This window comes from Canis lupus, chromosome 12, assembly GCF_003254725.2.
Source record: "Canis lupus dingo isolate Sandy chromosome 12, ASM325472v2, whole genome shotgun sequence".
In the NCBI taxonomy this organism is placed as follows: Eukaryota; Metazoa; Chordata; class Mammalia; order Carnivora; family Canidae; genus Canis; species Canis lupus.
The window spans coordinates 21,403,456-21,431,124 of NC_064254.1; the positions used below are offsets into that span (position 1 = coordinate 21,403,456).

Consider the following 27,669-nt stretch of genomic DNA (forward strand, 5'->3'; position numbering starts at 1 on the left):
ACGAACTGTTTGTCCTTCAGGACAGTGGGGGATACAAGAGGAATAAGCCCACTAGAAGAAGGTAGAAGGCCTGGAGTTAAGTGTCACTTTTATTGCAAATGAGGAACCCATGGATCATCCAGAAGATTTAAGAGTCGTTAGCAGATTTAAGAGTCATTAGCAAGCAAGGAGAAGTTGAAGGTTAGGTGGTGACTTTTTTATGCCTGAGGATACTGCAAACAGAAGAGGTTCTAGAGATTTGGGACAGGAAAGGGTTACATGGAAAATGTCAGGGACTTGACTTGAACTGCATGCCTTCCATTGCTAAATAGGTGTCCTAGCGGTTCTAAAGAAGTGAGAATTACTGACAGTGTAGCACTTTTCCCCTGGGGGTGGCTGTGTGTAATTTGAAAAGCTCCCTATGTGTGTCTGATATAATCTTCCATCTTGTGAACCACATCGTGGAATATACATCTACAACACTGGGTATACCTATTTACACATTTGGCTTTCCTACTCGATTCTGCATTGTTTGAGAGTGGGAATTTTATCTTGCTCAAATCTATATCCCCAGCACTTAGCACAGTGTCTGGCACACAGGTATTCAAATGCTGTATGAGTCAAATGATCTCATTTATTTTTGGTCTCATGAGTATGGCTTGTTGCTGACAATTTTATTTTATTTTATTACTATTTTTTATGTCACTAGCATTTCATTTTATTTATGTGTTTATTATTTATTTTTTGAGAGAAAGAGAGTGGATGGAAGAAGGGCAAAGGGAGAGGGAGGGAGAAAGGGAATCTTAAGCAGGCTCCACATCCAGCATGGAAACCAATGCAGGGTGTGATCTCACAACCCTGAGATCATGACCTGAGCTGAAATCAGGAGTCAGACACTTAACTGACTGAGCCACCCAAGGTGCCCTGTCACTGACATTTTAAATGTGAGTAAAGGAGGCCCCACAAGATTGAGTGATTTGGTCATATCATACAGCTACTAAGTGGTTCAGCAAATACCTGGTTCAGTGTCAATCCAGTGCTCTTCCCCTATGGCACATTGCCTCTACTCCTATATCTGCCACCACCACCACAAAGCAGGGTGGGAGGATAATTTAGCAATGAGCTATAGCATTTCTTGTAGACTTTGCTAAGTTAAATTCAAAGTACCTCCTAAGGTTAGACCTGCCCTACGATCCAGCTATTGCACTGTTGGGGATTTAGCCCAAAGATACAGATGCAATGAAACGCCGGGACACCTGCACCCCGATGTTTCTAGCAGCAATGTTCACAATAGCCAAACTGTGGAAGGAGCCTCGGTGTCCAACGAAAGATGAATGGATAAAGAAGATGTGGTTTATGTATACAATGGAATATTCCTCAGCCATTAGAAATGACAAATACCCACCATTTGCTTTAACGTGGATGGAACTGGAGGGTATTATGCTGAGTGAAATAAGTCAATCAGAGAAGGACAAACATTATATGTTCTCATTCATGTGGGGAATATAAATAATGGTGAAGGGGAATATAGGGGAAGGGAGAAGAAGTGTGTGGGAAAGATCAGAAAGGGAGACAGAACATAAAGACTCCTAACTCTGGGAAACGAACTAGGGGTGGTGGAAGGGGAGGAGGGTGGGGGGTGGGGGTGAGTGGGTGACGGGCATTGAGGGGGGCACTTGACGGGATGAGCACTGGGTGTTATTCTGTATGTTGGCAAATTGAACACCAATAAAAAATAAATTTATTATAAAAAAAAGTACCTCCTAAGGTTTACAAAGCCAGTCTTCTCACTCCCTAGCAGATTTCTTGAAATATCAAGTGAGAAGAATAGATGTTAAGATAGGAGCCATTTCATATTGGGCTCACTGTAGAGAAATACCCAGGCTAACTGGGAGCATAGGAGAAATGACTAAGTGAAGGAGAAGTGTGTGTCATAATTCTTGATAAGCCTCACCCCTTTTATCTGATCAAATAAGGAGTTTGTTTTCACATGTTTCTTATGTGAACAATAGGATTTTTCAAACAGTAAATTAAGAGCCTTGCTGCTCTTTAGGCCTCTCCTTAACCAAAAAATTGATACGAGAATGGGGTATTTAATACATGGAATATATGCTAAGGAAAAAAAGGAAGAATTCTGAGAGAGGATTTTCATGAGAGGACATTTCATGATTGAAAACTGTAGAGGAGCAGTATGGAAACCTAGCTCCTCTATGGTTTGTGAACAAATAGCCCTTAACTGGTAAACACCTGCTACCTACAAGGTAGCACTGATGCTCAGCTGGCAGAATGTCTCCAGGAAAGCTTCCATGGAAAACCTGGCAGCTTCCAGAGAGCCCATGGATCTACAAGTGGTTAAAGGAAGATCCTGAAAAGCCAACAGAGCTGTCTCAATGGGTAGACTCTCATGGCAGTGATTCTGATTAGACTTGTCTGTGAAATGAGCTTCAATGAGGAAGAAGTGCAAAACATCAGGAGAGTAAAGGCCACCACCAGTCACTCAACTTGGTTAGGGTGAGTGTAATCCCTTTGCTTTTGAACAAATAGCAGCAGTATCTCCCAAGGCAAGGGAGTTGGGTTGGGGGAGCACGGCCCACACTGCCTGCTCCTCCCCGTCAGGCAATGTGGATGGGCTACACGCCACCTAGAAAGCTACAGGACAGAGGAAACACGACACAGGAGACAGGTATACAAGAAAAGTAGGGTGTCAAAGACCAACTTTGCCAAAACGGAACATTTGCCAAGGGATAACCATGCATGGGGAAAGGAGAAGGGATTCTCTTTCTCTTTTCCTGAAGACCTGGAAGCCTTCCCGGAGCTTCTAAATTCTCCTCTCCTTTCTCTGTGCTTCAAGGTCCTTTGTTCAACCTTTGCCTATATAATGGATGTTTTTATAGTTATCTGAATTGACCCCTTGGGTTAAGCCCCTGAGAGGGAAATAACACTTAATAGTGATCAAATACTTGAACACTGTTATTTCATTTCAGTCTTAGAACAAACCTGTAAGCCAACAACTGTTATTCTCCTCAGGAAACCAAGCCTTAGAAAGTTAAATATTTTATTCAAATTCACAAAGCACTGAGGAGCAGAGCAGAAATTCGAATCTAGGTCTGTATGAGCACAATATCTTTCTTCCAGAGATTGCTCATCTGCCAGGAGGCCCTGAATTGGTCTGGCACATCATTTTCCCCTCAGGGTACCTAGCACAGTGACTTGTACATGCTAAGTACTCAACACATTTTTACTGAATTGATTTTGAGTTTGTCAGTCTTTTGGGGGGGGAATGTCTACTTTTATTGAATTGACCTCAAGATATAATTATTACATGAGAACATTTGTTATCAAAGACGTACCAGACAGAAACCTTGTTTACCTTCTCAGAGTCTCTCAAATGCCTCATCTGCCTACACTCCACTTCACTCTAGACTTGGGTAGGAAGCCATGTTTCAGGACATTGAGGCTGGCTTCCTGGGAGCTTCTTCTGAAGGGCCAATGACAACACTGAAATATGGAGAAATCAGGTCCCAGTGGGATCATACTCAATCAAGGGTAAGTGGGAAAGAAGAGGGAGCCGCATCCTTACTCTTCTTGTAATCCTGGTGGAGAAAGTCCTACTGGCAAATGGTGAAAGTGCTGGGCTTTCTGAGGTATGTGGGAAGTACTGGTCGGTGGGGTCACTCATTGCTTTACATGGCCTTGCATTTTTCCTTATCTCACTTCCTTTCTTCCTCACCTGCACTGCCCTGGGCTCTCACTTCCTAAGTAAAACATCAACCCTTCAGGAAGAGGCATGTCATGTCATAATAGGAATAATCCAATAGGGAGCGCTGGCTGGCTCAGTCAGTAGAGCATGCAACTCTTGATCTCAGGGTCACGAGTTCTAGCCCCCCCCCCCCCCCCCCCCCCCGTGGGCCTGGAGCTTGCTTAAACAAACAAACAAAAAAAGAAAGAATCTAAGAAACTCTAACAAACATACACCTACCTCGCCACAGACATGAAATAGATTTGTGAAGAAAAAAATAGATGTCACAGGGAGAGAATGGCAAACCCTAAGGCATATTGGGAGATTTTACTATATATCCTCTCAGAAACTGATAGATTTCAGTCTTTCTCCTTTTGAAGCTGAGATAAAGAAAAAAAAGAAATTGAGTCTGTACCAGATTTAAATGAGAAAAAGGAATGCAAAATATCTTTGAAAACCCAACTGGAACATGGAATCCTACTAAATAATCATAACATAGTTTATATGGAAATATAGGTTTGGAGGTTCAGAAAAATACCACATTTTAGGATATGACAACTTTGAAAGTTGGGGAGGACCTACTTCTCAAAGTCAGGGCACAGCGCATGGCACCTATGTTCACACATGCAGGTCCTCACTGGCCCCAGGCCCTCGGGTCGATCCACATGAAAGATCTCCCTAGGAAATGAAACATTGCTGGCCAGAGCTCACACTGAGGTGCTAGAAAATGGGCTTCTGAGGACTTGTGGGCTCTGCCACCAGCCTCCCAATCCTTTAGCTCTTTCCATGTGACAAAAATCTACTTTCCAAGCAAAGTTAACTCCCAAACCAGAGAACTGTGAGAAAGCTGTTTTGATGCTAATACTCTTACTGAATTATGCATTTCAAATTCTTGGTGGTCTTTTACGGCAAATGAGCATAAAATTTTTACCCTGCCATAGCTTCTTACTCTCTGTATATTCGATTATTATGAATTTGAATTCCTGACTCCCTGAACAACTTTGTTATGTGGAGTTTTCACACATTTGATTAATTTAAAAAACACTTTTCCATTTTTTTCCTCATTATAAAAGCAATATCCATTCATTATAGAAGACTTAGTGAAATTGAAGAGCAGAAAGAAGAAAATAAAACTCACTCTTCCTATCATTCACTCGTGGCCACTTTCACATTTTATCTTAACCCAGTTTTTTGAAGCCGATGACCAGATTTTCTCAAAGTTCTCAGGCCCACTTTTCCCTCCCACCTCCATCCTTTCTTTCTGTCCTTCTTTGGCACCTCCCTACCCCATTTCCCTTTACATCCACCATTCATCACTAAATAACAAACAGTTTTCCCAAATTACAATTTTAAATCTCATTATGTTTTATTAACTCAGAAAATTTAGGTGTAAGAGATCCATAGATGAAGACATGAATTTGTCTATCAGATTCGATATAAAAGGTAAACTACTAACACAAATCATCTGAGGGATGGATTGTGTAAGACATGGGAAAGAATCAGTTCTTGGCACTATCCCTGAAACTCACTTTCTCCTAGTTTTACAAGTCACCAGTCTGGATAACAAAAGCTATTTAAATAGGCATAGCTGTGTAAATAGGCATATAGCACTTACTATGCACCAAGCCCTGTTAGAAGTACTTTGTATGTATTAACTCATTTAGTTTTTACACTAGTCTCAGGTCAGAAGTACTAACAATACGGGGCATCTGACTTTTGATTTTGGCTCAGGTCATGATCTCAGGGTGTTGGGATCGGGCCCTGGGTGGTGCTCCATGTCATTCTCTGCCCTCAGAGAGGAGACAGCTTGAGGATTCTCTTCCTCTCCCTCTGCTACGCCCCTGCTCACACTCTTTCTCTAAATAAATAAAAGAAGCAGTATTAGCAATATCACTCATTTTGCCGAGGAGGATACTGAGACACAGAAATATCAAGTGACTTGCTCAATGTCCCAAAGCTACTAAGAAACAGAGCTTGAATTTGAACCCTGGAAGTCTGTTTCCAGAGTCTATGGTTTTAAACCACTATGCTACCCTGCTTCCAGAGGGATTTCATATTCTGTAAATTGTGATTTCTATAGTGTGGGATGTGAGAGACAGCTTGAGGCGGTTGGTGGAGACATTTTTAAATACTTTGTATTTACTTTAATGTGGGTTAGAAAAAAAAATATCTTTCACAAGCATGAAATCACAAATATTTTTCCTTAGAATGAATAAAGTTTAAAGTCAATTTCAAGAAAAATATTAATAATAGTACAAATGGTATGTAAAGGTTGCAAAAATAAAAGTGACATTCTAACGAATTCTGGGAAACATTGTTAATTTAAAACCAAAACCAAGATCCCACTTCCACCTCAATGCACCGTAGAGAGATTCCCCACCAGCAGATTGGATCAAAGATGGCCTACTCTAATCCTTGTCCATATTATATCCTATTGGCACTATAAGTGAGGCCTCTCTGGTGGAACTTCTTTTAAAACAAATTACACCCTTTCCTCTCCCATAAATTAAAATTCTATTAGTTTATTAGACATTTTCTGTCTTGCAAAGTTGCCAATGTGGGTTTCTTAGACTGAGGTTCTACCCAAGGAGTGGTCAGGGAGCTGAGAGTTATTCTGTTGCCAATCTTTTCTACATTTTTATTGACTTTCAGAAAATTTTGTTAGAAGTAACACAAGGTTGTGTGTAGTTCTTTTTTTAAAATTTTAATTCAGTTAGCCAACATCATTAGTTTCAGATGCAGTTTTCAATAATTCATCAGTTGTGTGTTAACACCCAGTGCTCATCACATCATGTAGGCCTCCTTATACCCAATGCCTTCACTATGGGCTGGCTGCATGATAGGCCAATAGATGTCTCCTCACTAAAGTGCACAAAAATCTGTCCCAAAGGAGTCAGGGTCAGGAGGGAAAGTGTTTTGGAAGCTCAGATAGCCATTTGCAGTGGATAAACAAACCTGTATTCAGTCTGCCCTTCCTTTAAATTTATATCTCAATGACTGGATGCCATAATCCTATGAACCTCTTGGATATATAGAGATTTTTTTATATATATAAAAGATATATATCTTTATATATATAAAGATTTTTTTTTTCAATTTTGTACAAGGTCAATTCAAGAGGTATTTTTTTCTCTAGTCTCAGTTACAGGAATAATTAACTATTAATTTTAGGAAATTGTGAATACTCTGTTTTGATGCAATAAATTTTAGAGTCTAACTAGTAGCCCTCTGTCTTAGTAATTAGCAGCTTTCATACCTCAAATACATAGAACTTAGTGTGTACAATTTTTGACTACTCCATTTTATCACTTTCCACTTATTTGTCATTTGGCTTATTTCCTTCACTCTTTTATTCACAATTATTTTCTTCTATGGCATATAGATCTATAGAATCCACTTTATATGTTAGAATAAAACAGAAGTAAAAAAATGAAACTACTATTCACAAATACTAAGTGTTAAATGGACTGTGACTAAAATCAGCACAAGTAGGGAGACTGTAGATTTTTTTTTTTTGTCAGTCACAATCAAATTGCCTTTGTGGGTGCAAACCTCATTTAGGAGTCTTTTCCACTCTTACTCTCAGACACATATATTCATAGTGCATTTGACAGTATGTTTTCCCCTTCCTACCTTATGTCTCAATAACAGAACTAATTGCCTAAGTGTGGAGCTCAAGCAAGTGGATTTACCCTTTTTCCCCTTGTAGAGACTGCCCAATCTATTTTAGACTAGGTCAGGGTATTTGCAATAATATGCATGATTTTTATTTGCAATAATATGCAGCATGGTTCTCTTGTTCTATTATAGTTCGTGGTCAGCGTAGATCATATATCTATTTAAAGTTAACATAAAAAGCCTCTAAGGAAATTCCCAGTGCAAAGAAAGAAGTAAGAAAACCTAAGCGTTGGTCAAAACACTTCCCTGAGATGGCTCAGGGCACTGCCTCTATGAGAGCTCACTGCAAAAAAAAAAACCCTCTGAATACTATTTTTGCTTTTTTTTTTCTGTAAAAGTGAAAATTTTTGAGGTGCCTGTGTGGTGCAGTCGGTTGAACATCCAACTCAGTTTTGAACTCAGGTTATGATCTCAGGGTCATGAGCTCAAGCTCCCCATCAGGCTCTGTGCTCAGCACCAAGTCTGTTTAAGATTCTCCTCTGCCCTCTGCCCCCACTCTCTTGCACTCTTGTGTTTTCTAATAAACAAATAAATCTTTTTTAAAGAAGTGAAAATTCTCTTCAGATTTCTTTTGGTTAGCAAAAGCAGGTATTAAGATAGGTCTTTTGTAAAAGCAAAGTGGTATGGTGTAACATAAACTTTCAAAAAGCAAGGCAATATCTGTAACAATGAATGTACCACTTAGTACATTGGTTCCTATACTTTTCTGCACATGAGAATCACCTAGTAATCTTTAAAATATACAGATGCCTGGTCCCCTTCCCACCAGATGCTGATTTAATTGGTAAGCACGCAACACAGGATTTGGATAAGCTCTCCAGGTATTCCCAATATGCAACAGAGCTTCAGAACCACTGATCTAGTAGCTACCATCTTGTATTTGTGCTCCTAACATCCAAAAGTGATTAGCAAAATTATGATAGAAAATTTGATCTGCCTGAGCCGTAAGCCTTCTACAGGAAATGATCTTCTGAGCTTTCAACTCAATCCATTTTCTAGTAGTTTTTAATGAAACCTTTTCTAGGACCTAACTTAATTTTTTCTATGATAAAAGCCAACCTTGACAGTCAAGCAAAATCAAAAGAAATTAGTTATTTAGGGTAACAAACTTGATATTGTAAGTAGAGTCTTTAAATGGTGCAAAGAACAATAGTTCAAAGTAGAATTAACAACTGCGTCGTAAATAGATAATGAATATTTCCTATTAAAATACATAGGATCTTAAAAATGGGTTCTGGACCCAACTTCCAAGTTGAGGCAGGGTTACCCTCCTCCCCCCCCACCCCAACAAAGAGCAGTTCCCTGGACACCAGCTGGGTGTACAACTCATCACAATTCTGACACGATCTACCTGGACATAGCATCAGGTCTCACAGGTTTAGAACTCAGTCTCCTAAGACTGTCTCCACAACCTCAGATGCCAATTGAAAGCCTGGGCTTCTGACCTGCTGTCTATGGATTGAAGGTTCCAACAACCCCAATCTTGGGTTTAATTAATTTGCTAGAGCTGCTCACAGAACTCAGAAAAACATTTTACTTTCTAGATTACTGGTTTCTTAGAAAAGTGTCTATGACTCAGGAACAGCCAGATGGAAGAGATGTACTGAGTGAAGTATGAGGAAAGGGAACAAAGCTTTCATCCCCTTTCTATACACACCACTCCTTCCAGCACCTCCAAATAGTCACTGATCTGGAACTCTCTGAACCCTGTCTTTTTGGGGTTTTATAGAGGTTTTATTACAGAGGTATGATTGTTGAATCATTTGTAACTGGTTATTATTCAACTTCCAGTTCCCTCTCCCCTCCCAGAAGTCAGCGGGAAATGGGACTGGAAATTCCAACTCTATAATCACATGATTGGTTCTCCTGGGAACCAGCCTTCCACCTCAGGTGCACTCCAAAAGCTACCTCATTAACCTAACAAAAGAAATCTTATTTGCTCTCATCACTAAGAAATTCCAAAGGTTTTAGGAGCTCTGTGTCAGGAACAGTGGACCAAGACCAAATATATCTTATTATAAATCAGAATATCATAGGTCCTTATGAAAAAAGTGATAAAACTTTATTGAGATATAATAAAAGATTTAAACAAATAGAAAAATGTAGGGTGTTTCTGGACTAGAAATAACAATATTATAGTTATTATAGTTACCCAGATTGATCAAGGAGTCAGATCTCTGAGTCCCAGCTCTTCCATTCTTGAACTTGGACCAGGATTCATGGGAATATAGCAGGATGCATACCATTAGGCCTTATGAATGCAGGTTTTTCAGGATCTAATGCAGTTGCAGCTTTCAGTCATCTAAAGCAGTGTTTCCCAAACTTTAGCAGACAAATCACCTGGGAACCTTGTCAGATTGCAGATTCTGATTTAAATCTGGGATTTGGCCTGAGCTTCCACATTTCCCACAAGCTTGCAGTGATGCTGCTGCTGTTGGTCTAAAGACTGCACTTTAAGTGGAGAAGATCTAAATTTCCTCTGGTGTGGGAGTTACTCAAGTCCCTATTCTTTCCCTGTCCTGAATCTCTCCCTGAATCTAGTTTCTGTCCCTCTTCCAATCGCTTATATCTTAATCACAAATTCCATGAGGGAAAAGGCTGAATTACCTTAGTGTGATGAAAAATATAGACACATTTTAAAATACTCCCATACCTTCTAAATGTACCTTCTAGATAGCATTGCTTACATAATCAGAAATAAAAATTATTTTATGCTTTTTGTAACTAACAGCATTATCGCTTTGGCTGTCTTATGTGCAATGCTGGCCCTTCAGATACCCACAGAGCTCAAGAGAAAAATACAGGATTGAGAAGCTGTGACTAGAACCCAGGGCACTGAAGAACACATCCTAAGGATACAGCCAGCATCTTTGGAAGGAATTGCAGGATTCCAAAGGGGCCAGCAAATTGCATTCAAACACCAAGATGTGAGGGGTGCTTTTAGGCAACAGGCTTGAGAAATAGAACCCTGAGCAAGGCAAAGGGCCCACAGTTACCACCAAGCTGATGCAAACAAGTTCATTGAGTCCTAGGCCCTAACCAACCAATGGGGTACTTATAACCAGGCACATTTCCTAAGAGTACCAAAAAAGGGAAAAGTCTATATGTCCCCACATTCCCTTACTCTGCCCTATAACCAACGACCCCCCCATCACCCCCCCCAACCCGGCAGACAGTCTCTCCTTTGAGGTCTTGTCCACTGCTCCCTCTATCTCCTTTGTTCTGCCTTGGGTGAAATTTTTCACCACCCATCACACTGGCCCCCATCCAATCCCTACAACCCATACAAGAGCCTTGCTCTCCTGAACGGAGATTTCTAAATATTCCTGTCAGTAGGTCTAACCTTGCAAGACAGCTTGTGAAAATTAATAAAAGGAAATCTCCTTTAGAATGGAGTGTAGGGGCACCTGGGTGGCTCAGTGGTTGAACATTGCCTTTGGCTCAGGGTGTGATCCCGGAGTCCTGGAATCAGGTCCCACAGCAGGCTCCCCGCAGGGAGACTCCTTTTCCCTCTGCCTATGTTTCTGCCTCTCTCTCTGTGTCCCAAATAAATAAATAAACAAACAAATGAACAAACTATAGAATGGAGCCTGGAAGCTGGAAGGAGGAGCTCTCACGCTCTATCACTTATAGTCAACTGCAAATCCAATAGGAAGAGTCAGGCTTTGCATGTGTTTTTACTTTACTACCCCAGCGGGAGGAAGAAAAGTTTTCCTCCTCTCTCAGCAGGAATAGCTCAGTCAATGGGACTGTCACAATTTGGTCAATAAAAAGCCACTGTACATCAAACTCTCAGTTTACTCCAGTGGACATTTTGTTTATAACAGCCTTCTCAATATCCCCCTTTGCTCTGTAAGAGAACCTTTTTCTCCTTCGTTCTATGGATTTGCCTATGGTTGTGCTTTAGCTTCTTTGTTCTGGATTGCAGTTCTCTGCTCTTCCCAAATAAATACCTTTTTTTTTTTTTTTCTTGCCAGTAAAGTAACTGGCAGGTTTTTAAAATTTTTTTAAAATTAAAAAAAAATTATTTATTTGAGAGAAGACAGAGCCAGTGAGCAAGCATTAGCAGGGGGAAGGGTGGAGGGAGAAGGAGAAGCAGACTCCCAGCTGAACAGAGAGCTTGATGCAGGGCTCCATCCCAGGACCCCAGCATCATGACCTGGGTTGTAGGGAGACACTTAACCTACTGAGCTGCCCCTGGCAGCTTTATTTTTTAAGGTTAACAATCCATATGGGCTCACTTTGGAAGGGAGTCAAAGAGCTTTGTCATTCTATGACTGCTTCCTTCTTTAGACAGGTTTGCCATGACTCTGCTACCTGCTCTGCAGGTGGACACAACGAAAGGGAGCAAGAGAGGGCCATCTGAGAGTATGCATGGGAGCTAGAGGTAACTTGTTGGTAACTAAGGTTTTTAATAAAATACTTCTCCAGATTTACACTACTAACTGGCTTAGGGCTTTATCAGAACAAGACAGTACATTTTACCAGACTTTTCTATTTTGCACTAAGTAACTTCATCAGAGAAACAAATGTTGAACTTCATGCAGTTGGGTGTAAATCAACAGATAGTCCTTCACTTGTTTTGAAAGCTCTAAGGTTCAACTGAGAACTACTTCAAAGACTGGCCCAAAGACCCCAGCCTCTCTGTAGTTCAGAGCTGAAGGGTGGGTCGGCTGTGCCAGGTTCAGTGTTTCAGTAAAAGGAAGAGGTTTTTCTTATGCTGGGGCCTTGTCCTCCCAGAAGGTTAGGAGCCTTTAAGATCAGTTACAAGAAGCTGGAGGTAAGAGAAGACTGCTTTCTGGACTCTTGGGACTGGGAAATCTGCTGATCCTGCCTCACGTGGACCCCCACCTCCCAACCCCTAGTTGACCTCAGGTACAAGTGCACTTGCCTGAAGACTAACCCCGAGGGACAAGCTTTAGTGATGCCCTTTCCAAGGTTCTGGCAGCACAACCCCATTTTTCTCTGCCGGAGTTGCTCAGGGCACACAGATGCTCCTTGTAGCATTCTATGAGCTGCTGAAGATTTCAGGCAGGTAGGGCAGGCCTGCAGACTCCGTGGTATTTACCAGCTCAGCACAGAAATCGCTTATATCCCATGGTATAAACCTTATCCCATTGTGATGAGGCAATTGATTATGTGTAGATATTTATAATTGATTCATTAAATGTTATTCATGTTGATTTGTTTTGCTGATATTCCCACTTTATCCCTGAAAACCCTCACATACCAGTGGTTCTTTGACATAATAAAGACTTTCTGTGGTGGCTTGAGCATTTTTGCTTCCTTTTTCTAGGCACTGGCACAGTGGTTCAGAGAAGTCCAAGTTAAAAAAAAAAAAGGAGGAAAGTCAGTGTGCCTCTAGGGGGAAGGACAGAGGGGAAAAATTGTAGTCATGGCAGCGCTAACTAGGGTCTTTGGAAAATTAGACATGTCTAATGAGTGACTTTTTAAAAGTTAACTGCAGGTGTGTGTGTGGTGCTAACTCCCTCTGCCATCTCTCCCATAAAATGTTCAGTGAAATACACGATACTAATGGTTTTGCATGAATGGAACATTTAAGGGCATATGAAGATCAGTACGTTCTAGGGGACATAAAGAAAACAGGACAGCACTCTTGGGCACAGGGGCTGGAAGACAGGAGCCTCTGGGTGTATGTGCCCAGGGGGTTCATTCACTGTTCTGGGAAGTGCTACTCATGCTGTAATACAGGCAAATGTTGCCCCCTAACGTTGTGGTGCTCTCCATCTGCACAACCAGCTGTGGTGACCTTAAATCCAGGGGTAGACTGTGTTTTTATATATAAATTTTTTAAAGATCTTATTTATTTATTTGAGATAGAGAGGGAAAGTGAGAGAGAGAGTAGGAGAGAGCACAAGCAGGGTGAGGGGCAGAAGGAGAAGCAGACTCCTCGCTGATCAGGGAGCCCGATGCAGGGCTTGATCCCATGACTCCAGGATCATGACCTCAGCTGAAGGCAGACACTTAACTGACTGAGCCATCCAGGAATCCTATATCAATACATTTATAAAGCATTTCCTGTGTATATGGCTAGGATTTTATTCTTCCCCTTAAGTTTCTTTTATGCTTTAGGGAAGGCAAAATTAAATGCAAAGATGAAAATGTAAGGTGGCACATGCTAAGAGTCACATGAATGATGCAGAAAACTCTTCTAAGAGATACTAGTCCTACAAGATGCTCTGTGAAAAGTGTCTTGGGGTCATTAAGTTGGGGAAACACTCATATTCTGTCCTTTCCTTGGAGGTTGTCCATGCATATAAGCCTACTAAAGATCCTGCCATGATAATAATCCATGCATCTTCTGTTAGGCTAGAAGTCCCCATTTATTTCAATATGGAACACGTTTTTGTGTGACATCTCTTAACAGTCCAAGAAGATGGGGCACTTTTGTCATAGAGGGTACATGCTGAGGATTTAGGGAAGGAAGGAATCACTCTAGGCTAGATTCATTGTTCTATGGCAGCATTATAGGGAGGCAAAGGAAAAGCAGCCCAGCCTTATGAGATAAGGCAACATGTGGATAAATAGGATGCTCAGGAATCATGAGAGCACGGCAGGAAGGTAGGAACATGCAGGCTAGTTTAGAGAACTTTGAGCCTCGATTTTTTGGAAGAGGCTGGGAAAACAAGTTGAAGAGTTAAGTAAGACCCAGATTTTGAGTCTTAAATATAGGCTAGAGCTTTAACTCCATTCTGTACATCATAGTAATTAATACAAGCTTATTTTTACAACAGTTTTTGCATGGAAAATTACCACGTCCTGTATAAGGAACTTAGAGGTGTTAAATTAATCAGACAAGGAGTCTTTTAGACTGAGGTGGGCTTAAATGCCTTGTGGCTGGTCTACATAAGTAAACCAAGATCTAAGCCTGTAAACATGTCAAAGTCATGAAATCAAAACGCTAAGTAGGGATCCCTGGGTGGCGCAGCGGTTTGGCGCCTGCCTTTGGCCCAGGGCACGATCCTGGAGACCCAGGATCGAATCCCACATCGGGCTCCCGGTGCATGGAGTCTGCTTCTCCCTCTGCCTATGTCTCTGCCTCTCTCTCTCTCTCTCTCTCTCTCTGTGACTATCATAAATAAATAAAAAAAAAAATTAAAAAAAAAAAAACGCTAAGGATAGCCAATCCCCAATGGCCAAAGAGGCTTTAGGTTCTAGCCAATCAATAATTTCCTTCTTCTATCTTTTCTCTATAATAAAGTCTCCCTTGGCTCCTGTTGGGGGAACACTCCTACCCACTTCTGATATGGCACTGCCTGATTCAAAATGCTGTGTGGTCAAATAAACTCTTAACATGTTTAATATGCCTCAGTTTATCTTTTGACAGAGGAGAAAGACTTTACAGAAAGGAGGGCAGTTAGGAGCCAAGAACAAGAAAGAGAGACTAGAGCCAGGGCAGTGGCTGCAGGGAATGGACAATAAGAGGGGACGTGAAGAACCTAACATAGAATCATCTGGTCGCAGTGACAGGGAGGGTGAAAGAGGGGTGGGTAGTGCCATGAATGACTCCAGGGGTGGTCCCAGTCACCAAAACAGGGAAACAAGGGAGCAAGCAGATCTGAGAGGGGCAGGGCAAGTGTCACCTTGGCCTTTGTTTCAAGGTCAGTGGCCCGGCTACAGTCTCCTGTTCACATGAACATGCGATTTGGCTGCAAGTGTACTTTGCAGTGCAGAGAACTGTTCAAATTGAAGTTATATGCAATCAAGTCCAAGTTGACTTTAATCAAGATCGAAGACATTCAGAGTCCCCTCCTCGAATCAAACTCCTTTATCTTTCCCTGTCAGTATCCTCCAATGTTGAGCACCTGCTGCATGCCAGGCATACCCTGGATGTTTTACATGTATTTCCCTTTCATTTTCAAGCAACCATACAAGCCAGACTTTGATTTCATTTTTTAAAACACACAACTTAATGAGCTTTGGTTAACTCAGAGCCCCCAAATTTATTTGTACTGGAAGTCTAAGGTTCAGAGAGGTAAAGTATATCATCCATGGTCACACAGCTAGGATTTGAACCCATGTTGGACAAACTCCAAGTCTTGTGCTATTTCCAGCGTGTTTCCTGACTTTAACTAAAAATATTCATCTCATCTTGATATTCCTTCTTCTTTTAGAGTATAATTTGCATTCTGGCTTCACTTATTTCAATTACTTGCTGTTCTAAATAGCAGCTCAAAATCAACCACCTCAGGCACATTTTTTTTTTTTTTTTTTTTTTTTTTTGGTTCTCACTTTTCCCATCCCCAGTCCTCCTTAATTTTTATCTGATTTTGTATGTCTGGCCCAATAACATCAGGTACTGCTAAATAACATCTTACTACAATAGGAAGTAAATCCTTTTGAAGTTGGAGGATTTATTCAGCCCCTAGAGTGCTAACTTGGGAGCCTGGATAGGTATTGTTGGTGGGTCCTAGGCAAAAGCAGCTGGGTATGTGCAAAGAGGAACCCAGTCTTATGAAGATGTAGCCAGACCTCTTGAGGATCAGGCCAGGACGTGGGCACCAGCTTTGGCTGTGGATCCAGAGTGATGCTAAGTGAGTCCATAGGGAACATTCCGGGGATCACATAAATACCTGAGACTTAGTGCCAGGGCATGAGCAAGGCGCAGGTCTAGAACAGCCAGCTGCCATGCCACCAGCATCTGAATGGATAGAGTGCAGTCCACAAGATGTAATGGAAATCCACATTCTGCCTGTTTTCTGAAGAGCAGCCTGTGATCTCCTCCAAGCAGAAACTCAGTGGTGCAGCCTGAAACAAAGTATCTCCAGTGGTCTGGGGTGAGGCCTCTCTGCAGTCAGCCATCTATGAATCAGTTCTGCTCCACTCCCTGCTCCATTTCCTTTATTATTATTATTATTTTTTAAGATTTTCATTTATTTATTCACGAGAGACACACAGAGAGAGGCAGAAACACAGGAAGAGGGAGAAGCAGGCTCCCTGTGGGGAGCCTGATGCAGGACTCCATCCCCAAACCCTGGGATCACGACCTGAGCCAAAGGCAGATGCTCAAACCCTTGACCCACCCAGGTGCTCCCTGCCCCCCATTCCATTTCCTGGAGCAGTACCCTCCCTGCTTCAGGCCCCAGCGCTCACTCTTCCACGCAACCACATAGTTCCTTTACTATGAATCTGGAGACTGTTCCTTAAGAGAATCAACTTCCTTCTTCTCCATGTGAGCAAATCCCTCAGCATTGTCATTTATCTCTTTTCTCCCTCTTCCTTCTGGGAAATAACACTTGCAGGTCTGTTCCTGCTTTCCTCAGTGGTCCTTCCCTCACCTGCCTGTTCACTGTCTCCTCCCACCACTTCTTCATACTAGCCAGATCTCTTGTCTCCTAATGGGGCTGCTTTTCATTTGCTTCCCTATTTAAGGTGTCACTTCTTTTCCTCATTCCTTCTTCAGTTTCTGCTCCCACACCTGCAATGATCATTAAGTCCTTTGCCATTTGATTTCTGTAGAAATGCCTCTTTCCCAGGAATCAGGGAGGTCCCTTGGACACCTCTACCACTTCCTCCATGCTGAGACTCTCTTCTATGATGCTCTATCCCCTGGTGCCTTTCCTGCTCCTTCTTTGCTTTTTTGTTGGCTCTTCTTCCCACAGTCAGTATGCAGACAAGTCGGAAGCTTCTGGCCTGTTCTTTCCTCCTCACTTTTACTATCTTCCTCAGTGAGGCTAAATGTCCATGACGTAAGCTGCATCTTCTGCACAGCATAGGGAGATCTACTTCTCTGTCTCCAGCACATACCTGCTCAATTCTAGCTCTGCTCCTTCAATTGGGGAAAGGATCTCAACTTGCCTGTCCTGATTGGGCCTCAAGGTGGTTGTCATTCTCTATATGCCCACCCTCCCCAACCTCAGGTAGTAATGTTTATCCTAATTACAGCTACTTTTAATGAGCACCCACTATGCACTGTAGGTCATTTATTTTAATGTCAGTGGTATCTCAGTGAGGCAGGTGTTTTTATTCCCATTATAAATGAGGAAGCTGAGGTCAGTGACATAACTTGCCTGCATTCATCCAGCAGAGCTGGGATTCAAAGCCAGATCTAATTGAATCAACCAGTTAACTTTTAGGCCTTGAGAAGAGTTTAGGATAGTGGTTAAATGCATGGTGGCTGATGATAGATTACCTGGATTCTTAACCTGGTTCTGTCACGTCCTAGCTGGTGAGTTTAAGCCTGATACTTAACCGCATCTGGTCTTAATTTCTCAATTTTTGAAATGGAGACAATGGTGTTGACCTCTTGGGCTGTTCTGAGGTCAAAGCACTTATCAGCACAGTGTCTGGCACAGAGTAAGTGCTATGTAAGTGCCAGCTATTATGTGGCATTATCACTTCTTGTTACCCCTGTTCCTTTTTAATCAAGTGACCATTCTTACATTGATCTTTTTAAGATTTACTTATTTATTTTAGAGAGGAAAAAAAGCGTGTGCGGGGTGGGGGTAGGGAGAGGGGGAGAGGGAGAGAGAAACTCAATCAGACTCCATGCTGAGCGCGGAGCCTGACACAGGGCTCCATATCATGACCCTGAGATCACAACCTGAGCTGAAACCAAGAGTCAGATACTTAACTGACTGAGCCACCCAGGTGCTCTGAGAGACTCTTAAGCAGGCTCCATGCCTAGCATGGAGCCAGATGTTGAGCTTGCTCTCAGGACCCTGAGATTATGAGCTGAGCCGAATTCAAGAGTCAAACTCTCAACTGACTGAGCCACCCAGGTGCCCCAATTACACTGATCTTTGACTGGATTCACAACCTTTTAACAAATACTATCATTATTTTAGTGAAAACCAGTATTTGTCTTTCAAATACAACAATTTGTTTCTAGTATTCTTAAAGTTGCCCATGGTGAACAAATTGGCATTGTTTAGCCTATTATACAGAATAAAAACATTCCCCTCCCCATTCCCCATTCATTGGTTAAACTCATTAGGAATCACTTTGGATAACTATAGAAAAATAAGTAAGATTAAAAACTATTTCTATTATATGCTTAGGCAAAGTAGAGATTTTGTGAGGCTTTTAAAAGAAAGAATAAAAGAAGAAAATGTATGCCAAACTGAACACAATCTATATCAATACTTTATCATTTAGAGCAGTGATTCTTAACTAGAGTTGATTTTGATGTTCCCTCCCCCCACCCCACCCCACCATCCCTCAAGACATTTGGTAATGTCTGAAGACATTTCTGGTTGTCACAGTGTGGAAGAGGGTGCTGTTGGCATCTAGTGAGTAGAGGCAGGATACTGATAAACAATAATTCACAGGACACCCCTTCCCCAACCAAGAGTTATCTAATACAAAATGTTCATAGTTCCTAGGTGGAAAAATCCTGTTTTCAAGATACAGACAGGATGGTTCAAACCGGTCTTCTAGCTTTTAGACTAGTTTTTGTTAGAAGCAAACAAAGCTAAAAGTCGCCATATGAAGTTTCTCTAACTTTCACAGGCATAGAGTAGTGGCATTCAGTTGTTGGTAATGTAATCACCACTTCTGACTTTATTTTGGAGCACAGAGTTTAATTATATACGACAGCACCCATGGTGAGATAAGACAATTGTCATGATGGTACAAGAAGAAATAACCACCCTCAAAAGTCCTGGAAAAGTTTTAACAACAAAAGTGGTAGCCAGCAGAAGTCGATGCAGATAACTGTCACCCTGCTTCTAAAACAGCTGAACCCACCTGGAGGCAACTGCCATCAGCATGCTGTGTCCAAAGGACCTTGTCAAGCAAAGGCTATAATTGCCAACAGGTTCCCTGGGCCAAGGGGGGAAAGAGAAAAAAACTGGAAAATTTCTACCACTCTGAATTGCTCTAACACAGAGCCCAGAGAGGAGGTGGATGTGACGGCTTTTAAGCAGACAGTTGCTCTAGGTGAGCCAGGAATACAGTGACCCTGTAGATGTTTAATGAGCCCAGAAGAAGACATCTTGCTCCGGGCACTAGATATAGACTGTCTTCACAAAAGATCATTGACTTGGTATGCAAATGTTTTTGCATAAGATGTCTTGCAATTTCTCTTGGTTGCCTATGAATGCATTGCAAAATGTATAGCTTTGTAGAATGATAATCTGTTAGAAATATAAGGAGGTACAGAAATTAATGGTGGATATGATTTACTCCTACATAGGACAGAAGAGAGAAAATCCTGAAACATGGTGAGCATATGAAGCATCAGAAAGTTTTGGGTCAGTGAAGAACAAGTACCTTCCCTTTCTTCCTCCACACTAGAAAATACCCCAAATTACTTAGTGTTGCCTTCATGCTGTCAATCAGTAGATGATAAAAGATGGTAGATAAGAAGCTAAGAGTGGAGGAAATGTATTTGATAGGATAGAGTTTTCAGGATAGGTGCACCCAGACTAGACTCTGGAATGGTTTCCAGATGCTTGATTTCCAAGGTTCCAAGGTTGAGTGGCCAGGGATGGGGGGACCTATGTCCCAGACGCTAGTCCAAACGCAACTCTGTCTAAATTAGAAAAGAGGCCCCACCTTAACACTTTTCTCTATCTTCCAGAAAATTGTCAGAGTACTTGGGTGGCTCAGTCAGTTAAGTGTCTGCCTTCAGCTCAGGTCAGGATCCCAGGGTTCTGGGATGGAGCCCCATATCAAGCTCCTTGCTCAGCAGGGAGGCTGCTTCTCCCCCTCTCTCTGCCTGCCACACCTTTGCTTGTGCTCTGTCAATAAATGAATAAAACCTTAAAAAATTGTCATAATAATTATACAAGTCTGCAACGAGTACTATGTCAACTCTCCCATCCCTCCCTGAGGTGTGCAAAACACAATATGCAAAATTATAGAGAAGCGGTTCTGGTGAAGATACAAATGGTCCTGTGGCATTTTCCTTGAATTCCCTGTCCAGCTTTGACTCCCACCTCAAGCTGCTGGTTTATTTTAGAACAACTTGTTGGATTACCAAAATGGACAAAAGTGGGCCATTCCTCAAAGAATAGGATAGAGACAGAGGGCCAGAGCAGGCATCTACAAGCTGTAATGTACTTAAGGAGTAAGAGATAAATGTTTTGGGTTTGTTTTTGTGTAAAATATGTCCTTATAATGGAGGAATCTGGTGGTCCCCACCTTAACCAAGTCACCACACTTAGCATCACTGACGAGTTCTAACACGACGTACACAGCATTAACTACGAGTGTGCTTATGTATTCAGGTATGGATTTATTTAAGCCTTTAGCTTAACTTCCTTTTCATAGGAAATATAAGAGATAAGGAGACAAAATAACACCAAGATGAGAGTCAGATAGATCCAGGATGTAAGTCTGGTTTCCAACAAAGTTGTTGTCATAAAGTAATAACAAAAAGTTAGCCACTGTGTTGCCCCAAATTAGAGAACATATTATTTACATTACTGCAATGTCTGATGGGTGAATGTAACACTTACACTAAAAAGTCTCGGGCCAAAATACCATATGTCTTTAAATATATGATCACCATTTTGCAGATTATTTTTTCTGTCTTCTACATAATGAAAGGCCTTATCAAAATATATTATTTGTTAAAAACATGTATTAAATAATATAAAAGCTTATAATAAAAGACAACCATCCTTTGTACCCGTCACTACCCATCTCCCAGAAACAGCCAACTTTAACTCCTTTGGCCATTTTTTAAAATAGGTATTATCATGTCTTTTAATAGTGTGCTCTTATTATAGTTTTTCAGTTTATCAGTGTGAGGCTTCTGCTATGACTATGAACGAATGAATATTTAGTTCTCTTATACTCTCATCTCATCTCTCTGTCCTCCCATAAAGTTATAGCATCACTTTTTGTTAAATTAATGAAAAATCATTGCATGAAAGTGTCATTGCAGAACCAAAATGTCATTGCAGAACCTATGAATATACTTCTTTTTTGTATGCTTTTGTCCTTGTCCTTCTAAACATATTTCCTTTCTTTTTGGAACGTTTTCCTTACAATAATCCTTTCTTTATGTTGGTGTTTTTTGTTTGTTCCTTCTTGTTCTTTAAAAGCACCACCATATTGGGGCACCTGGGTAGCTCAGTCAGTTAAGCATTTGACTCTTGGTTTTGGCTCAGCTCATGATCTCTCAGTTGTGGGCTCCAGCCCTGCACTGGGCTCCATGCCCAGTAAAATAAAATCTTTTCAAGTAAAAAAGCACCACCATAGTTATCTGGTATATGTATGTATGTATGTATTTATTTATCAGTAAAAATCTCATAGAGCCTTCAGTGATTGCTCCAACCTCTACTAGTAGACCTCTAGATCTCCTTTGTGGTATGTCCATTGAGGATCTCCTAAATCCTGGTATGTCCCTTGAGGATCTCCTAAATTCTGGTCCTATGCTTTTGTACTCTCTTGTTTTGTATAGCGTATTTTCTGGAAACTTCCTAAGATAGGAAAGAAATTATTTCTGAGGCTCTGCATGTCAGACAATGTTTTTATTACATTTGAATACACTATATCCCTTGATGTTTGGAAAGCATTGCTCTGTTGTTAGGCATTGTTTAATTTTCAGTTTGTTGCAAGAGTTTAGAAATACAGTCAATTTTTGTATAATTGTTTTGAATTCTGTAACCCTGCTGAACTTGTTTATTAGTTCCAATAGTTTTTTAGTGGAATCTTCATGATTATCTCTATGTAAGATTATGTCATCTTTATGTCTTTTTTTTCCTATCTGGATGCTTTCTTGCCTAATTGTCCTCGCTAGAACTGGTGAATAGAAGTGGCAAGGATAGATGTCCTTATCTTGTTCCTGATCTTACAGGGATAGCATCCAGTTTTCTACCACTGTTTAATCATGAAAGGGTGTTGCAATTTGCAAATGTTTTTCTTGTGTTTATTGAGATGATTATGTGATTTTTTTTTTTTTTGTATGGATATGGTGTACTACATTAGTTGATTTTGGGGTACTAATTCCTGGGATTAATCCCAGTGGGACATGGTGTGTAATTCTTTTTATTTAAATGTATAATTTATTTCACATATACAATTATATATATACATTTTTTGTTTCTATTTTATATGCCTTTTCATAAGTTTCTTAGCATTTTGTTGACAATTCTCATATCCATATTTAGAAGAGGTATTTGGTTGTAATTTTCTGTTGTTTTTGTTTGGTTTTGGTATCAGAGCAACATTGGTGTCAGAGATGCGTTGGAAAGTGATGTCCTTCTGAGAATATGGTCCTCTGACTAGGAACTGGGGGCACAGGGAGCTGGAATGTAGTTGCCATCACTATGAGCTGAGAAGGACGGAAAAGAGTAGGTCTTGGTTCAAATACCACAGACTCTTGTTTTTGTGAAGTTTTAGCAGATTTTCTTAAATAAATGTGTCTTCATTTGCCCTTTGCCCTTAGGATAATGTCCAGAGATTTTAAATAGTTGATTTTGAACATAATTTTGTTTTTGAGCACAAGTTTTGCTGAGCAGTAGGTCTGTGGAGTCTTTTATACTCTCACACATCAGAAACTAAAAGTAGAACTTTAATTACCTTTTCTTATCTCCTCTAAGGGTCTTTTAATTTAAAAAAAAATTATCTTGGTTCCTCTATTTAATATAGGAGGAATCCCCAAAAGTGCCCTTTTATTGTTCATTCATATTTAAAACTGAGGTGTTGAAAAGCTGATTATTCTGTAGGGGGCAAAGGGCCCAAACAGGGAAACTAATGTGAATCAATTACAGAATTTATCTCTAGATTACTAGGTCAATTATGGTTTCAGAATAGAATATGAAAAGAAATTAAAAAATCAGAAATCTGGAGGAAGAGTGTACTAATTATCTCATCTTTCCTAAATGGAGCAAACCAACACTGAATTGGAAAAATCTAGCTCTTCTCCTCACCCTTGTCATTCTAACACTCTCCACACTTGAATAATTTCAATAACTATTTTTCTTTAATTTTAGAAAAACCTCTTGGGGAAAAAAATGCCTTTTGGGTAAAGAAACATTTACCTAAGCTTCAGTCATTCCTGTAATTTAGGTTTAATTTAATTAAGAGAAAATCAGATTTAATTTTTTCTTAAAAAATCATATATAGCTTTATCCTCCCTTTATAAAATAAATTCTATTTATACGTGTTTATCTCTTTGACTAATTCTATTGCTTATATATCTACCAACCTCCTTTCTCTATATATGCATAGAGAGTTTATAACAATGTATACCAATTATTAATACTAGTTATTTCTGGGTAGTAAGGATATGGGGTGCTTTATTACTTTCCCCCTTTAATTTTTTGCATTGATTGACATTTTTAATAAGAAGTACATACCAATTTTTAAAAAAAGTCAATACTATGCAAAAGCAAAACCCAGCCCATTAACAGAGCCAATCAATTAAACAATCAAGGCTGGGACTATGGTGAGGCCAGTGAGGAGCCTGGGATACAAAATTTGGGAAGGCACTCCCCTGCAGAATCATACAAATGCACCCTCAGCTCCCCACTGGCTTCACCATAGTAGTCCTGGACAGCCTTGCAAACAAAATAGGGAAGACTGGCAGATCAATGTACATGAAGAACAACATGTTTGGAATTCTAGGAGATGAGTAAATCATACTTTTCCTTTCTTATAAATGATTATTAAATATATTTTTAAAGCTATTTGCAGAAGTAATCATAGGCTTTACACTCCAGAAGTTAATTATCAGACACTTGGTAACTAACCAACACCTAGTCTTCTCATTCCTTCCTGTCCCTTGATTCAGTACTTGTGTGTGTCACAGGCTCTGACCGCAGGGCACTGAAGGGGGCGTGTTGCTGTCAGCTGCATCTCTTGCTTCATTTAGGAGTTTTCTGATCATCCTAGCTAAAACAACACAATGCTCTCCTTTGTCTTTCCAGCTTATTTTCCTGCTTTAATGTCTCCCTAGCAGTTGTCATATTTCAAATGTATTCATCCTTTCTGCATACAGTTTTATTTTGTATGTTATGTGTTGATTGCCTGTCTTGCCTTATTAGTATATAGGCTCTGTGATGCTATCCTCATGGAAGCCTGATGGTGTACAAGAAGTTTCCATAGTATTTGCTGAAGAATGAATGAGTCCATTGTATACTCTTTGAACGACTGTGGACCTGATGGTATTGTGACAATATGAAAAATGCACAGTCTTACTCCCCACAGGGAGAGTACACATGGCAGCCTCCCTCCCTGCCTCTATTCCCAGAGACAGTCACTGGCCTTATATGCAATCATTACCTCCCAATCACATACATTTTGTTTTTACTCACCTTTTCCTTCTCATAGTCTCTTTTTAATTTCATCAACTCTTGTCCAATTAGCACAGGGAAATATTTCCCCCCCTTAAAAAAATCAGACTGATAAGTATAGAAAGTGATAGTAGTAGTAATAAGACACTCAATGAAAAGAAAGTCCATTTTTTAAAAGAGATTTTATTTATTTATTCATGAGAGACACAGAGAGAGAGAGAGGCAGAGACACAGGCAGAGGGAGAAGCAGGCTCCCTGCAGGGAGCCTGACATGGGACTCGATCCCGGGTCTCCAGGATCATGTCCTGGGCCGAAGGCGGCGCTAAACCACTGAGCCACCCGTGCTGCCCAGAAAGTCATTTTTGAAGAGAAAACAATAGCATTATTAATTGTGGACATCTGTTAAGTGTTTGCTATATACCCGGACCTCTGCCAAGCAATTTAAATGCATTGCCTCATTTAATCAGTATAGATAAAGAAACCATGGTGGCAAGAAGTAACTTGTCTAGGTCACAGAGCCAGTAACTGGTGTGAACCCATGTTAGTTTGATTCTAGAGCCCAGGCCCTGCTGGGGTAACAAAGAAGTTGTGTTGTTCATTCCTAACATAACCCCCTCTGTAGGATTCTCCCTACATCTTCTTCCCACACTCATCCATAGTACAAGCAGTTGCTCTCTTCATGTTCCCGCAGTGCTCTACTCATACTACCTCCGCTGTGATCACATAAAATGTGGTGGGTCTGTGTCCGAAAGGCTCAGCTGGGTTCATTTTCACTCATTGTCAGTGTTATGAAGCACTTGTTTGCCTTATTCATTGCAGTTAGGGTTGTAATAAAAGCAGAAACTTTGGAGCTATTATCTAATCTATCTATCTATCTATCTATCTATCTATCTATCTATCTATCTATCTATCTATCATCTATCTATCTATCTAGAAGATAGGGAAAGTTCAAAACTCAGCATCTACCACTTATTGGCAGTATAAAGTTAGGCAAAGTATTTAACCCCTTAGAATATCAGGTTAGTCATGTGTGATGTGGGGATAATGAGGCCAGTGTTACAGTGTAATGAGAAGAACCTAAGATGTGTTTGTATGGTGCTTGGCATTGTGCCTACTAGAACAACACAGGTGCTTAGTGAGTACTCTTCATCTCAGTCCTGTACAACCTTCTGCCTACCTTGAATCTGACACTTCTGTTACACTTCATGTAGCATTTCAGCTATGTTATGTGTTACCTGTTTTGATTTGTATTAGTTATCTATTACTTTGCAACAAATTACCCTAAACTTAGCAGCTTAACACAATAAACGTTTACTATCTCAAAGTTTCTGTGTCAGTGATCTGGAAACAGCTTAGCTGGTGGTTCTGGTTCAGTCTCTCATGAGGTTGTAACCAAGATGTCAGTTAGACCTGCAGTCATTTCAAGGCTCAACTGGGAGAGAATTTGCTTCCAAACTCACTCCAGTGGCTATTTACATGCTTCAGGAGATTTGCTTCCAAGCTTACTCATGTGGACCGCTCCACAGAGCTCTCAGGGCATGGCAGCTGGCTTTCCCAAGAGGAAGCGATCCAAGAGAATGACAGAGAGCACCCAAGATGGAAGCCATACATAGCCTTCTTATAATCACTATTAGGAGTGATATCCAATGACTTTTGCTGTATTTTTCATTCATTACAAATATACTTGTATATACTCAAGAGGAAGGAATAATAGAAGATGAATATCAAGATGTGGAGATAATTAATTAGAGCCATATGAGAATTTGTCTACTATATAATTTAAATATTGTACAGAGCTAGCTTATGTGCCTGTTTCACTGATTTTATAGAAAAGTTTTAATAGAAAGTCCTGTGTTTACATAAGGCACTTATACACTTTGAAAACATATACATTGCTAAGCAGATAACTGGCCATACCAGTAATAAAGCTTCAACATACTCCACAACATAAAAATAATAACGATTATTATTTCTTTTCATAGTATTTTAAGTTTTCATGCTATCTGTACCTTTCATTTCCCACTCTATGCATAATTATCCTTTTCCCCTGAATTGGTTTGTTTCTTAAAAACCATTTCCCCTTTGGCTGTCTCCTTGGTACATTTTCCACTCCCCCCTCTTTGGTCTATAGATACATGCATGCACACACATACACACACACTAGCTTCCTTCCTCAGCAGCAAAGATCAGATAGGTAGTCATGGTGAAATATAAATATTACTCCCAGTCCCATATTTGGAGGGCAACTTGTTTTTTATTCCCAATTAAGTCATAGGTGTAGCTACCTCCCTGGAGTGAAATGTCCTGCCTTGGGATGATCTTGGCTTCTTTTCCCCCTTTCTCTTGGTGGCTGCTCTTAGTCATAGCATTGCCTAATTGTGCTGGCCTCCCAAGAGGGATTGACATGGGTCAATTTTGATTTTTGTTTTCTCAGGTTTAGAAGGATTATATAAATACAAAGTTATGTATAAGTGACTTGTAAAACATACCAAAATATTAAATAAGTATTATAAATATTAAAACTTTATTGTATAAGTATTAAAACATGTCCTTTACATAAATATTATCTGCTTGGATATTAAAAAGGCAGATTCAACAATAATAGTTTGACATTTTTTCATTCTTCCATTTCTATAAATTACTATTTTATTAGAGATAGTGTTTAATTATTTGGATTGTCTATGACTGCCAATAAGTCTATTAAAATAAACAATTTCTGCTTTTGAAATATGCTTTCTAAGGAAAGTAGACAGAAATGAGCCAGATGAACTAAAGAAAGAAATATAAGAAGTCATGAACAGGTAAATATTGTGTGACAAATATATTTGATGATGATAGTTACATTAGGGAGGGGGAGAGAAAAACTGATAATGGAAAAACTGAGGTGTGCTCACTGTGAATCATGAAAGAGAAATGTTTATAAAAATGAAAACCTAATAGGATCATTTACTTATGATGGACTTTGTGCCATTTACTTTTATTAAAAAGTATACTAATGAGAACATTTTGAGGAAGAAGTATAATTGTAGTCCTTTTAGAGTTGTCAGAGACCTTATGTACTTT

General features: G+C 40.2%; 1 protein-coding gene across 6 annotated transcripts in view; it reads right to left on the reverse strand.

The window, feature by feature from the left end:
- KLHL31 (kelch like family member 31) overlaps window positions 1–27,669 on the reverse strand; it is a 142,611-nt gene that overhangs the window by 101,346 nt on the left and 13,596 nt on the right. The window contains exon 1 of one of the 6 annotated variants that reach the window (XM_025419049.3): window positions 12,627–12,721. The exons of 4 other annotated variants lie outside the window; for them this stretch is intronic. The gene's annotated coding sequence lies outside the window, so the exon portion shown is untranslated. Of the gene's footprint in view, window positions 1–12,626; window positions 12,722–27,669 lie in introns of those variants that run through there. One more of the 6 variants, XM_049092167.1, reaches the window with a different exon arrangement.